This window comes from Sorex fumeus, unplaced genomic scaffold (assembly GCF_029834395.1).
Source record: "Sorex fumeus unplaced genomic scaffold, SorFum_2.1 ptg000008l, whole genome shotgun sequence".
NCBI classification, from domain to species: domain Eukaryota; kingdom Metazoa; phylum Chordata; class Mammalia; order Eulipotyphla; family Soricidae; genus Sorex; species Sorex fumeus.
This window is the reverse complement of record NW_026606065.1, coordinates 68,397,524-68,414,113: the sequence shown is the minus strand read 5'-3', so window position 1 is coordinate 68,414,113 and position 16,590 is coordinate 68,397,524.

Sequence of the window (16,590 nt, the reverse complement as noted above, 5' to 3'; positions counted from 1 at the left end):
TCAGTGCATCGTGGTCTGAAAAGATTGTTGATACTATTTCTATCTTCCTGATTCTATTGAGGTATGTTTTGTGGCCTAGCACATGATCTATTTTGGAAAATGTTCCATGCACACTGGAGAAGAATATTTATTCTTTCTTTTTTGGGGTATAAAGCTCTGTATAGGTCTATAAACTCTTTCTCTTCTATTTCTTCTTTCAAAGCCAATGTTTCCTTATTGAGTTTAGTTCTTGTTTATCTATCCAGAGATGATAAGGCAATGTTGAATTCTCCGGCTACTATTGTGTTGGTAGCAATGTCCTACACAAAATTTGTTAGTAGTTGTTTTAAATATTTTGCTGTTCCCTCATTAGGTGCGTATACATTTAAGAGTGTGATTTCTTCCTGTTGTACGTATCCCTTGATGAATAGAAAATGGCCTTCACTGTCCCTTCTAATCTTTTTCAACCTGAAATTGATGTTGTCGGATACTACTATGGCCACCCCAGCTTTTTTTGAGGGAGCTGTTTGCTTGCAGGATTGTTTTCCATCCTTTGACTTTGAGTCTGTGTTTGCTCTGACTGTTGAGATGAGTTTCTTGTAGGCAGAAGAATGTTGGGTTCTGTTTCTGAATCCATTTTGCTACTCTGTGTCTCTTAATTGGTGAATTTAGACCATTGACATTGACAGATATTATTGTTATGGGGGTTTGTGTCATCTTTCTGTAAGGGTCTGTTGTGCTTGTAGGGTTTGTCTTATCTTATAGTAGCCCCTTTAGCCCTTGTTTTAGGTTTGGTTTTGAGTCTATGAAGTTCCTGAGCTGCTGTTTATCTATAAAATAGTGTACCGTTCCTTCGAGTTTGAGCGAGAGTTTAGCAGGATAGAGTATTCTTGGTAACGCATTCATTTCAGTGAGTTTTTTCACTATATCCCACACATGGCTTTCAGGCTTGGAGGGTTTCCTCTGATAGGTCTGCTGTGAATCTAAAGGGTGCTCCTTTGTATGTTTCCTTCTTTGCCCTTGCTGCTTGCAGTATTGTGTCTCTATTGGCGGCATCCATCATTCTAACTATGATATGTCTTGGAGTGTTTTTGTTAGGGTCTCTTTTAGCTGGCACCCTTCGGTCTCTCCTTGAATCTGAATGGCTACATTGTCGAATTCTGGGAATTTTTCAGCAATGATTTGTTTGACCATGGCTTTTTCAATGGGATTGTTTCCCTGAGCTTCTGGGTCTCCTATGATTCTAATGTTGTTCCTCTTGGAATCATCTCCTAGGTCTCTGATTCATTCTAGAGTTATTTTGAGGCCTCTTGCCATTGTTTCTTGTTGCCTGTTGGCTTGATGCAGCTGATCTTCCAGCTCACTGATTCTTCAGCTGTGGTCATTCTGCTTTTGAGGGCACAGACTGGGTTTTTTATATCATCTATGGAATCTTTGATTCGTGATATTTCTGTGCTTAGCTTTCCAGTTTCTACTCTCATTTCTTCCTGTATTTTCTTGATTGTGTGATCCATTGTTTCCTTCACGTCCTCTTTCAATTTACTAGATATCTGTCTGACTGTTTCATTGAGTTGATTGAACATCCTCATGACTTTATATCTGAATTCTTTGTCAGAGAGGTACCTTATAGGTGAATAGCACCTACTGAGGATTCTGGACTCTGCATCGTCCTCTCCATGTGGTGGGGTTTTTCCGTTATTTCTTCATGTTGGTGTGTAGGTATAAGAATTGTGATGTCACACTAGATGTCTTGGTATAGTAAAATATCTGTGGAGTGTGGGTGTTGGCCCGCCTAAAAGTAAGCCATGCCCACGTCTACTGGAGCTATGCCCCTTCTGAAGAGGCCACGCCCCCACGGGAACCAGGTGTGTGTGAGGGGTGAAGGCTGGGTTGGGGAGCAGACCCATGGAGCAGCATTGGTGGCGGGCGAGGAGGCAGGGGCTCAGGTCCGCTTTTGTTCCAGGGTTCCAGAGGACGCCTGGGCCTTCGCAGGGCGAAAGCCAAGTCCTGGGTTCGAATGCTGGAGGGCAGACTGAACTGGGTGGGGAGGAGACTGGCATTGGGGGTGGGTGAGGAGGCAGGGGCTCAGATCCACTTTTGTTCCAGGGCCCGAGAGGACACCTGGTCCTTTGCAGGGCGAAAGCCAAGTCCCATATTCGAATGCTGGTGGGCGGACTGATCTGGGTGGGGAAGAGACCGGCTAAATTTAAAATTTTTAAATTAAATAAATTAAATTGTTTTTATTTATTTAATAAATTAAAGTATTTTAAAACATTTTTTTAAAACAAGTATACATTTGTGTTTCAAAGGGCTAGTCAGTCAGCATTCCCAAAACCAGTGATGAAAGATCCATTTTTTCCCCATATCTACACGAACATTTTCTTTTTGTTCTTCTTGATGTTTGCCTATGTAACACACGTGATATATTATCTCATTTTTATTTGGATTTGCTTTTTCCTGTTTGTATTTTGTCAGACTTTTTTTTTGTCATCTCTCTGACATCTTTGAGGAAATTTCTGTTAAACCACACCTTCTCCACCATTTTTTGATGGGGTTAATTTTTTTCCCTTGTAAAGTTCTTACATTTCTTGCAAGGATCTTGTATATTTAGCTCTTTATTAGATGAATTGTGTGCAAATATTTTTTTTCTCTCAGCTTGTAGGGGATCTCTGTCTCTTCTTTTCTCCATTTGTTTCTACTAAGCATTAGAATTCCAAAGTTAATTTTAACAAAAAATACCAGGGATAGAAAAATTTTATTTTGAATAAATTTTGTTTAGCTAAGTAAATGAGAATCACCATGAACACTTACTTTTATTTCCTTAAATAATGTTGCTATACCCTTAATTAAATTGTTTATACTTTCCATAATTTTTTAAGGAAACAAAGACTGGAGAAATCTAGAGGAAAATTTTCAAAATGACTTGTCAGGAAATTATATTATATCTATGGAAAAGAAAGATTATAGGGCTTTGAGAATCACTCACGTATCATCAAAACTAATTTTAGAAGTTTATGACTTTCTTTCTCTACCCACAGAAAATCACATATCAATAATTATCTCCAATTTCAGTTTCTTTGAAAAATGTATTTTCTTGTCACTCTTTTCTGATTGACTATGAATATATCTGACATATTCATTTTCAAAGCTATAATAGAAGATGTTTTGTCAGTTTACTTTAACTTTTTTCTTCATGTCTCTATTTTTCTTTCTGTATATTTGTGAGTGCCAAAGATACATCTACTATCATCATATTGTATATCAACTATCACAGATTTTCAATTAGATCTAAATATAGATATCCACTAAGTATAGAAAGAAAAGCTGAGAACAATATGAAACTCAGGAAAAAGCTATAATAACAAATGTCACTCTTTCTAGACTCTTTAACAATACTATTCATATTGTTAAAACTATTTGCACATAGAAGAGGCTTAGTAAATATCACTGAGTGAACGAAATAGGTACTGATGCACCTAATAGCTAAAATTAAAGTCATTGGCTTTGTGTGGAGAAGCAAAGATTGTAATAGATATATTCATCTATTCAGATAATCATATCAAACATTTGACATATACGCTAGGTTAAAGTTTAATTATTTTTAAGTAAGATTAGCATGAGGTTTAAACTATGACCAATAAAATAGTCAGTTTTATTAATTAAAGAATTAAGTAAAGAGAAGGGAGTAAACTATGATAATTAAAGAACATGTAACTCTTGCCATGGTACATATTTTACATTGCATACTTTTATTTACTATATTTGTCTGTATAGAAGAACTACCACAAATATATGACATATGTTTGTGTACAATCTTTGTTCATAAGCATGTGTGTAAATGTATATATTTATCTACATTTTATTAGGTCTTGTGAAAAATATAGGCACATAGATGTAACTCAAAGACATCCACACATAAGTAATGCGAATGATAGAATCTGAAGCAATAATCTAAATGCTTTATTTTGAAAGAAATGATTTTGTCTCAAAAAACATAGGAAGATTGAAATAAAAATTAAATTTCTATGTCAGGAAGTGAAGAGATAATTTAGAAAGTCAAAAATTTATAAATCAATAGTATACCAAGAGAAAAATATGAAAAAAATTATTGGGGATCCTAATTACAGCCATTTACCTCTAACATACTAAATTAGAAAAATGTAATGTTGCTGGTTACTGAATAGTCTAAAAAACTATGATTTTTTTTGCCCCAGGAAATATAGAACATATTTCAAAAGCCAAGTTTTAAGAAATATCTATTTATTTCTTAAAAAATTATTTAATGAGGGATGGAGAAATAGTACAGCGGGTAGGGCATTTGCCTTGCACGTGGCCGACCCGGGTTTGATTCCCAGCATCCCATATAGTCCCCTGAGCACCGCCAGGAGTAACTCCTGGGTACAGAGCCAGGAGTAACCCCTGTGCATTGCTGGGTGTGGCCCAAAATGCAAAAAAAAAAAATTATTTAATGAATAACTTACAAAGTCACAAATCACAAAAATCACAAATCATCCTGTTATTCGTCGATTGCCTCGAGCAGGCCCCAGTAACGTCTCCTTCATCCTGGGCCTGAGGTTATATTCAAGGCTCTTTAGGAGAATGAGACCCATCATTGTTACTGGTATTTGGCATATTGGGTACGCCAACGGGGAGTTTGCCAGACTCTGCCGTGTGGGCAGGCTACATTCGGTAGCCTGCCAGTTTGTCAAAGTAGGAATGAGATGTCATAATAAGATGTCGCGAGGGCGGGAATGCGGCCGCGTGGTTCCGGGAGCTGGTTTTTATAGTCTCAGAGTCTTGGCCGCTGATGGGATTACACAGCGCCAGGGGGCCAGTTGGTGGGTGTGACCCCCGCCTACTGGAATTTGGAGGATCTGGGTGGAGGATGCTGGACTCCAATCTGAGTAGGCTTGGAGATCTCGGCCCCGGAACCCACGTGGCTTTGTCCCTCTGCCGGTACCTTCAGGTGTGTGGAGAGTGGTCTCAGCATGGTGGTGGCTGGTCCTGGAGGTCTTCGGCTGCAGGGGCCTTGGCCAGGGCGGGGAGGAAAGCTCAACCCGCTCCCCTCCAAGGCGCCCCGGCAAGGATTAGCCAGGCGCGGGGGCAGGAGACTGCGCTCTTCTCCTCCGGGAGCTGGATTTTATAGTCTCAGAGTCTTGGCCGCTTAGAAAGTAGCTCTCCTCTTTTCACTGTTTGAAAAAATAAAACATAAGAAAAAGACATATTCAACTTATAATTTCTCAATTTGAAAAACAAAAGGCATATAAATGTTTTCTTCTCAATTTTAGTTCATTCGTGTCCATGTGTTTACCCCACATTCTCCTTTTTTACTGTTTTTTAGATTTTGATTTAGCAATGTTGATTTTGTATCATCCTATGAAAATCTATGAGATGTGAATTTTCAGTAACTGGAGAGAAAATAATTAAGCAAATTATCATGCCATGAGGACTCATGGTTTCTTGCATTCTGGAATGCAGAACAGGATTCTACTTTTTTGCTGGAGATCATGTAAACAACAGTGGTGAAAAGAAATTTGCTGCTGCTGATCTAGTTGTTATTCTAAGAACACCTTGAGATGTACTTTTAGATGTTATTGATTTCTTTACTTTTCAAAGAATAGAAACTAAAATTACTGTTAAATTATAGCAGTCAATTTTGACTACATTCTTACCTAATATATCAGTCAGATTAATGTACCCTTACAGCTCAAACACAACCTTGATAGAGGTATTAACATTAAGTCTTTTGGTATTGATGAAGACAGAACGAAGAAAATTTTGAGATTTCAAATATCACAAACAGTCTTGTTTTGTGGTCATATGAAAGCAGTATTTCTATGAACAAGTTAAAAATCACAATAACTATTCCAAATCCTTAATACAAACTTAGGAAATAAAATTGAGTTACCATAAAATTAGGTAATTTAAACTTTTAATAATTTAGTTGCCTCTAGAATTTAGTTGCATTTATTCCGTGTTTACTAGACAAAGGAAACTTTGCAGGGTAATGTAGAGAAAAGACAAGAAAACCACAACACTTTCTTAAAGGTATTAAAATTTATTTATACTAAATATAAAAAACACAACAGAAGCAGTACATATACCAAAATAATAGTAATAATAATAATAATAATAATAATAAATATTGCTTTTCTTATGAGTCAGATTATGCTTAAATTGAAAGAATAAGATGAAATTTTTTGATATTTTAAACATTATAGATGCTATTATTTTATACTTTATCTGCCATTTAAATAATTAATAATTGAAAAACATTGGGAGATTATTTAATTGTTTGAAAACTGGGTCATTCAAAAAAAACTGATTTAAAAGCTTTTGAGCATTATGACATGTACAATAATGAATCACACTTTAAAGTTAATATATACAATTGAAGCTATGAAGTGCATCACTGATTTATCTATTGTGTCAGTGAGGCATATATTTTAATCACTAAATAATTTGTATCAAGTATAACAAAATAATACTATTTATATCCAGCTCATTTATTGCTTAAAATAATTTCCAACTACTTCCAAATAAATGCTTTTGTAAATTTCCCCTTTGATTTATATTAGCTTAAAAAGTTTGCCTTAATTTCATTTTAAATAGTTTTACTAAAAGAGGATTGAATTAGGATTATTCTTCGGGTCTCTTTTTCTTACTGATTTTCCAACTTATTTTCATTTCCAGTCACTTAGCTTTTGTGTATTCTAATTCCCAGACACTATTTTTCAGTACTACTATATTCATTATGTTAAATTTTTATCTTTTATAATTTTTTTTTACTCAATACATCTAGAGCCTCTTGACATTTATCCTTCACAAATGAATCCTTTTATTATTTGCTCTGTCATTTCCTTTTCCTCTCTCTATAAGTCTAATGGGAAACTAGTTCTACATGTATTATACATCCCCTTCCAGCTCCTTAGCACATTGTAAAGAAAATATAACATTCAGTTTAAGTGTATGAAAAAAGAGTGAATGAGTGAACTGAGAAAGCAGAAGTCTACATTGGATGGTCTTCTTAGAGGACTATAAAATCCTGGTTAGATGAGAAGTCAGTTGTTCTCATGGAATTTCATCTCGCATAGCTGAATCAAGTCTCTTCTTTGCAGAATAAAGAATAGTAGTATCTTATCATAAGTACAAGAGGTTACATATATCTTATGCACTTGAAATGTCTGTGAACTACTTGAATGAAAAGATAGTCAATCACCAAAATATCAGACATCAGATTTCAACTCGGTCTCTGTCAGTGAAAAGCTTTCTAAAATCAACTAAATTAGTTTTATTCTGTTTTAATTTACTAGTGGTAATCAGAGTTAATGATATCTATTTCAACTTCTTGATTCTATTTATTATTTAAACATCAAACCTATGGTGCATCACATACACAGAAAATGATGATATTTGGAGCTTCATATAAGTAATGAAAACAATAAACAATATTTTTAACACTAGAAACATGTTTTTCTAAATAATACTACTGGTAAACTTTATAAAGGATAGATTATTGTGGATATTAGTAGCACTTAAATTACTCATGTAAACAATTTTTGAGACAAAAATAAACAGCATTATTAACAGTATGCATTGACAAATAAATAATTTGAAGTATGAGAGTGGTGATAAAAATAAAGATTTTAAGTTTGAAAGATTATTAAATTCTAACTAATTCTTAAGAACAAACAGAAATGATGTTAATCATGTTAGTTGCTAGTGAGATATAGAAAAGAAAAGCTAAGAAAATATAACATCATTTTCTCTTCTGACAAATGACGTATGTTAAAACAAATTCTAAGGTAAATATTAGTATAAAGATATTTTCAAAAAAATGAAGTTTAGCATTAGTATTCACAAACAACATCACATATTTTATTTGCTCACTTATTCATATTTCAGATGGTTGAATACACTAATCTCATAGCTTCACTATTCAAACTATAAATTGTGCAACATGTTTTGTTAATTAAATTGACTAATACTGTAAAATTCTTCAAGAAGTTCTTATTTTTTATGTGAATTTAGTTTTAAATAATCATTCTGCCTCATCAAGGAATCTCTTCATTCATAGAACAGTTTATTTTCTTTGTCAATAGATAAGTCATTTTGAAAATTCCCCATTTTTAAAAAAAAATTGCAGTTAGATAATTTAAAGATTTTTTTAAATTGCTAATCTAAAATTAGTGAATTATTGAGATTTTAAAACATAATGTAGAGCGGAGACACAGACTGACAACTTTAATTCTCTGAGACTTGCATCTCTGTTTTCTTAAGCAGAAAGATTTTCACCTAAAGTGGCCAAAATTCTGTGACAATGAGATATTTAAGAGAGCAGGTAATGAATGCTATTTCAGACAATTCTTAATATAAAAAGAAAGTATATAATTAAAAGACATAATTTTCGTTTTAAAGTAGAAAACTGGGGACACAACTGGACCTGTCTGACCAGGACATGGAAATTACAGGCTCCTTACTACTTCAGTGAATTAGTTGTACAAATGAAAATCCATTCACAATAAAGTATAAAGCATAGAGCAGGCAGCCTATTATCTCATATCGAGAAAGCCAATTCCCCGCAGATTTCCTATTAAAAAATGGAATCCACAGAAAAAGAATTTTAACAATGAGCTTCCAACAGAACACCTGCCTAATACCTCTCAAGAAGATGAAGCTTTCAAGTGGACAATATCTGTCACGCTCTCTCTTTTTTGGGCGGTGGAGGGGTATTTTTCTTCTGCAAGTAAATTTATACTTTATGGAACAGGTATTCTCTATAAATCACTTCATAATAAAATTTAGAATTTTTCTAAATCTATTTTTTATGATTGGAAATAGACTCCCCCTCCCCGAATGAGTCCAAGAATCAAATGTGATAATTATGAAAAGTTACAACTCTTTCAGAGGCAAGAAAATTGATTGTAGTGAAACCTAATTTTTGATAATACCCTTAGTTTATTCTATCATCTGCTCCTTACTGAAAATGATATAGAAGATTTTGAAGTTCTCTGATATCCTTTGGATGAGTTGCTATAAGTTGATCTATGTAGTGATAAATTTTATAAGCATTTTTTTTCTGTTTATTTTTGGGGAGACACACCTGGCTGCTCTGTGCTAAAAGGTTGATCTTAGTGGCGCTTGGGAGACCATAGGGGGTTCAGGGAATCAAACCTCAATTGGCTATGTATAAGGAAAATGCCTACGTCCTATGCTATCTTTCTAGCCACAACAAAGATTTTCATTAGAGTGTTTATTTTTGACATAGAAATACATTATATGAAATGTAAGTGACCCTACAAATTAAGCAACTGTGTTGAAATATTCATGTTCCAGAGACAAAATGCTCCAGGGGAAAAATAAAACCTGCAGCTCCATAAATATGTGTAGGTAAAGTATCAAATTTAAAAATGTTAGCAGTTTATTATAGCTGAGTAATCACTGAATTAAAAATGTTTCCTTTCCACTGAGCATATTAAAGACATGACCTAGAGCTGATAAGCAAAAGACAAGAAAAGATACAATATCCAATTTCGAAGGTTTCAGTCAGCGCATGTCAAGTTTTTTTTGTCTTTTCTTTGGTTTTAGTCAAAGATGCTATTATAAGGACATTGCAAGAAGGATGCCGTATATTCCGTTTTCTTCACATAAATGTAATTACGTAATTTTTATTATATTATATTTAATGCTGTCTTTTATTCTTTCCTACATTTAATTTAAATTTTCAACATATATTTTAGTGCCTGGCACATCAGTACACATTAAATGAAGTTGATACTTAGAAAATTATTCACTACAAATAAAATTTAAAAATATTCTTGAGTCCAAGTTATTTGAATTATAATGATCTTTATTTGGGGAGGCCAAAAAAGATAATATAGAGGTTAAGGTTCATTTCTTTCATGCAGTGACACCTGTTCTATCCTCAGCTCCACATAGTCCCCAAAGCATTGCCAGATGTAGCCCTGAGGCTCTTAAACACTTCAGGGTTGATCTGGGTAAGTGCCCACAAAGTACCATCTGAGTAGTACTGCCACCTTTGGATATCACACTGAATTGAAGAACTGGGTGCCTGAGAAACTGCAAGAGAGCACGTGGGCTATCTGAGGAGAGCAGGGGAAACAACTCCCTTTAGTTTTTTGTTTCTTATTTTTCTTTCTAAGAAACGCACATTCATACCCAAATAGAAAAAGTAAACAGTAAGTTTTAAAAGTAGTTTTACAGAAAAGTTTCTCAATTTTTTGAGAATGAATATGCTTAAGTTCACCCACTTTATTATATTTTCTGCTAAACATGACCTAGAAAGAGCTGATTTCATGAAATAATCAGATTACTCTTAGTTTGACAGGACAGGGTGTGTGTGTGTGTGTGTGTGTGTGTGTGTGTGTGTGTGTGTCTATAAGAGTTAAAATATTGATCTGCTATTTAACAATAGTACAGAAGTTTAAATTTTAATAGTTTTTTGTCTTGCAAAATGAAGTACTTGTACGCACATAAAAAGTTGAAATGAAATACCCAATTTGTTAAACTGTCATCCATCTGTTTTAATCATCAAGTCTAATCATTAAACAATGGAAACTAGAACAGGATTTCTTCCCCTAATGAGTCATTTGAGTGTATCCCCCATGTTCACTTCAGAAACAAAGCAGGAATAGGTTATGTTACATATTAATAGAGAGGTCATTCAGGGCTGTCATGAAAAGGGAATCTAAGTTGAAGTTACATTGGAAGACTTCCTGCCAGGGGTAGTATTGAAAATGAGTAGTTAAGACTTTTAAGATATAGGAGCAGAAATGTTGGTTCCAGAAAAATGAGAGTAAAAATACAGAAATGTCTGATTAAATAAATGGTATTCATTTTTGGGTAAAAGTAAGTCTTTGAGCATGATGTTAAGATTTTTCTGAGGAAAAAAATGGAAAGCAAGGCAGCAAGAAGGTACAAATGACTAAGAAGGGTTTTACATTAATTAGAGGACTGCAGATACAGTACTGAGTCATGGCATCACAGAACTTTTACATATAAATATCTTAGGAGTCGCTTATTGGCTGTGGAATATAATGAGGTAGTGTTAATATTACTTTGGAAGATGTTTGTATAATAACTTGTATTTTACTTGTGATGTGTGTCTATGTGCATGTATGTGTGTGTATGTCTGATTATGTTGAAAATATTTTTTATTTACTCAGATGTTGCTACAGTCACTTTAAATTCCTTATGAATAGTTCTTATAAGGCTGGAGCGATAGCACAGCAGGTAGGGCATTTGCCTTGCATGTGGCCAACCCAGGTTTGATTCCTTTGTCCCTCTTGGAGAGCCCGACAAGCTACTGAGAGTATTCCACCCGCATGGCAAAGCCTGGCAAGCTCCCTGTGCCTTATTTGATACTCCAAAAACAGTAACAACAAGTCTCACAATGGATACATTACAGGTGCATGCTCAAGCAAATTGATGAACAATGGGAGGACAGTGCTACAGTGGTACAGTGCTAGTTCTTATACGGTGCTTTTGCCCACACATTCAATTTATAAGATTACAGTCTTTAACTTTATTGTTGGTTTATCTTAGTTAGAAATCTGACAGCAATTTTTACAGTTTAACTATCTGTAATTTTTAACTGTAACACTAAAAGCACTTATATTTAGCGATATACTTGGATTTAATTGTACATTATGTTATTTGTTTTATTTTAGCCTCAAGAATATTTAACTTTTTTTTCCTTTTTTTAATTATCCATTTTATTTTAAAGAGATATTTTAGCATTCTCTTTTGTATCTTTTATTATTTCATTAGGTCACCTCTTCTGTTATTTTACTGAATTATTTAGAATTCACAAGATAACACAATCATATTCTAAATTCAACCAATATTAATCCACTTCATACATAATATATATATCACAGAATAATATACATCCATTGCACTCTCTATCCTCTGTGTATCAATGTATGTGTTTTTCCATATATAAACCCAACAGTACATTCCTATATATTTTATTTAAATTGCTAAGTATTTTAGAAATAATTTTTTGAAAAAGAAAGATTAACTTATGAATACCAACAATTTTATTTTTCCTGACTTTTCCTTCTTTGTCTAGCTTTTAGTCTGTTTCCAATTTTCTTTCATTCCTCCCAAATTGCTCTAACAAGTTTTATAATGTAGATGTGCTGCCAACAAATTCTCTCAGAAATTCTCTTTTTGCCTTCATTTTTAAAGAATATATTTACGTTTAATTTGACAGAACTTTATTTTGGAAATTGAGGACAGCTGTTTATTTTTAACCTGTCTTGCATTGTTTTAACAAAAGTGGAAGTCATTCTTATAGTTTTTTTAACATAATTTATATGCATTTTACCCACATCCTCTTTCCTGTTGCTTTAAATGATGATTCACTATTTCATCATTTTTATAGAGGTTTTATTATAATGTGTCCGGTAATTTTTTAAAATTTATCTTGGTTCAGTTCTTGAATATGCTTAAGATTTCATATAGGGGCTGGAGAAGTAGTACAGCAGATAAGGTACTCATTTTGCCCCAGGCTGACCTGGGTTAATCCCCAATACCAGTATGGTTCCCTGAATCCATCAGAAAAGATTTGTGAATGGAGAACCAATTGTAAATACTGAGCAACACAAAAACAAACAGAAACAAAAACCAAAAAGAAAGATTTCATTTAACCTAGAAAATATTTGTACTCTTATGCTATCTCCTCAAATATACAAAATATGTCTAAAACAACTATAAATAGTTCGGGTATTTTTATTCCATAGTTACTGTCATTTGGGGATGGAGGAATAGCACCAATGGGTAGGGCGTTTTCCTTGCATGTGGCCGACCTGGATTCGATTCCTCCATCCCTCTTGGAAAGCCCAGCAAGCTACCTGGAGTGTACCTTCCGAATGGCAGATCCTGGCAAGCTCCCAGTGGTGTATTCGATTTGCCAAAAATGGTAACAAGTCTCACAATTGAGATGTTACTGGTGCCCACTCGAGCAATTCGATGAGCAATGGGAGGACAGTGCTACAGTGCTACAATTACTGTCACTTATAGCATTTAATTCTACTGAATGTTGATTTTTTTCCTGGTTATACATGTTTTTGTCTATTCATAAGTCTATAAGTTTGTATTATATACAGGATTTTATAAATAACTTTGACCACACAGAATTTTTCTTTAAATAGTGTTTAGTTTTGTTTGGGCCAGTAATTATATTTGATCATTTTGATCCTTTGAGGCTGGTCTTTTAACTTTGTGAGGACAAGTATAAAGTATGATTTTTCTAAGTTAGGAATAACTTCTTTTAGGTCTTTCTGAAATCGCAACTGAGAGCTGCACATATTAAACAAGAGTTCTCCATACAGCTTATTTATATCAATCTTCTAACCCTGTAAGATGAAGAGTTCAGGTTACAATCTCCTAATGTGTCCTGTTATTTTTTTTTTTTTGTGCTACCTCAGTAAATACCATTCTATGTATGTGTAGCTTAGTGTTAGTTACCACTAAGAGACCAGGGAATTCCATTCAGATTTAATTACACAGCTCCTCAAATTCCAGCTAATTCATTTATTGAGCTCTCTGTCTCTTCACTTTAGTATAATTATAAGGATATGATTTGGGTTCACTCTCTCTGTTTTGTAGGCACAGTAAATGTCTTCAGGCTGACAATAATAAGGTGGGGGTAGGGGCGTGGGGCTTGCAGTAATGAACAGCACAAGTGGCTGTATATTTGACCTCATTTGAGTTTTTTCTTTTCCTCTTCAGACACAGACTTATGGAGTCTTTTAAACAATATATGGAATTTGCTGTATCTTATATTTTCTCCAGTCCTCTTGTAGTTTAAAGAGAGAAACTAGTTTAATATTAGTTACACCATCATGGCCAGAAGCAGATATCCTTGTCCACATATTTTAATTGCCTCCCTTTGTCTTTGCTTGAGGGCTAGAACTCATCCTTCAATTCATTTATTTCTATATTTTTAATACATAGCTGAGTACTGATATTCCTGGAGATACTGCACAAGAAAATATTAGTATTTTTCTTTTTGAAAATACACTGATTCTAGTATAGATTTTAATTTTACATTTGCATTAAGAGATAATGGATTTATCTTAAGATATATTCAGTATCAATTCTAAGAAGCACAATTTCTCAGGCATATAGTCAAACATCTGCCAAAATAACTAGAAACAAATTTTCTTTACTTAATTGTTGTTCAAACATTTTTGTCCTTTTCTGATATGTATCTTTTGTTCTCTGGCTATTTGCCTCTATATCCTGCCTGATCAGCATTTTGCTCAATTACCACCATGGTAATAAGAAGGCTGATGTATCCATTTTGCTTTGAGGCAATAATAATATATTTCAGATTTAGCCTTAACTGAAATTGAATTCTCCTGTTGGACAGAAAATAAATGCCATGACACATCCCTTGTGATTTTCAGCAAATATTATCTATGATACAAGTGCTAAAATTGTATTATTAAAGGTGTTAACACCTGTTTCTGTGTAGGCTATCTCTTTGTAGTTTTATATTTAGCTACAAACTCTGTCATTGTTCCATAAGGAGTTTTTGTAGTTATAAATCTAAAATAAATCAAATTTGTTCTTTGCCGTGTTATAATTCTAGACTGAATGAATTCTGGGTATAAATCAGTAGCTCTCTTTTCACAATTACAGTTTACATGCATCTATTTTTAAAATAATTTCTACCTTTCACATTTACTTCTTAAAATTTAAATTGTGTTTCCTAGAATTATTTGTTGTATTTCATTTTTTTCTAATCCAAAAATATTAGATTTTCTTCCTTCATTTTATTTATTCAGTAGGTGTTTTTTATTTGTTTTGGGGCACACTTATCTGTGCTGAGACAGTTCTGATCTCAGAGATAACTACTGGTGGGATTCGAGGGATCATATGGTGTTCAAATCAGCTCTGCCGCGTGTTAGGCAAATACCCACCAGTGTAATGTCTCTTCAAATCTCAACAAGTTTTTAATTTCAGTTGTAGGCAATGTACAAAATGTACAACTTACAATATCTAAAATCATATACAAATATTCTTAGTTAATAGCTGTGCAATTCTTAGTGAGTTTCAGGATCTGATCTTTCAGAATTTATATATATATATAAGAGAATTTATTTGACTGTTGTGAGATATAAGAAAAGCATGCATGCTTTAGTTTTAGTGCTTGTAGTTATCTCAGGCATATAATTTCAATAAATTATTATGACATGTATTAAGAATAACAAATGACTCTCTCTAAACAATTAATTTCAAAATCAAAATGATATTTGTCATATTTGTAGGAGTAGGAGTTTAGCATTAAATTCCCACCAAGGACTCTAAGTGTATCATAGCTATATATAACACATAGATCAACATGTGAGCCTCTATAAAAAATATTAAATTTATTAATTTTATCTATTTAATATAATTGTATATTTGTTTCCATGTAACTAAATGCAAATCTTATAAGGGCCATCTGCTATGCTAACTTTTATGATATCTATGCTTTACACAGTGACATGTTTTGAGCATCTAATAAATATCATTACATAAAATTTAACATCTATCTAAGTATTTTACTGATAATATATTTATTTAATTGAGAATAGATACTGATAGTTGTGTAAAGACTTTTCACAGACTATATCTTAAACTTTGAAATGATTAAATGAGTGAAGTTTAATGGAAATTCATCTATTTATAAATTTTATATGAATGTTTATATCATACAAATTGAAAAAATCATAATACTATCAATATCTTGTAACAATTATTTGAGTTTGAATATTTGTCCCTGACTTACTAATTTTAGAAGAAAACATAAAAAGACAGGAAGACAGGGAATCTATTATTATGTTGAATGTTCACAAGTAGTATGATTCTTGAGCATCATAAAATACAATACAGAAAAATTAAAATCAATAATAAAATATATTTATATGAAGGTGTGAATTATCTTTTCAGTTTAAATCATAAACATGTTATGTGCATAATATGCTTTAACTATTTTTATTGGAGATCCACAATAAATAAAATGTATAAATAAAACAAGTCTGAGACTATTGCATATTCCCATATCAATACAAGGTAGACATATTTTTAAAAATGTCTAGGAAGAGATTAAATAATGCCTCAAAATACAATAATGTTTTAGATGCTCATTTATTTCATCGAGCATGGTCAAAGAATCAAAGTGAAATAGGAGAAAAATGCAAGCTAACTTTTGAAAAATAATTGGACAATATTTTTGCTTTGTTATAACAGCCTTGGAGACTATCTCCTAATTTTCTCCATGGGAGGAAGAGTTGAGTTAATGGCTTGAAAATTGGTAGGCCCCTCAGGTGGGTTCCAAGCCAGCCAATCTCCCTCATAACCATTTAGAATACATGCCAATTTCAGTTGTTGGCAGTCATTTGTATGACCTGTCTAGCTTAATATTGCAGCACGTTGGGAAAATATCCAAAAATGTACTACTTTGCAATAGAATTGAATACCTAAAACACAATCAAATTTTAAAAAAGAATTTGGCCATGGTTTTAAATGATTTGAACATAGACCAAAACATTGATTAAACATCTTGAAGCACTGATGTATGTAATATCACTTGCC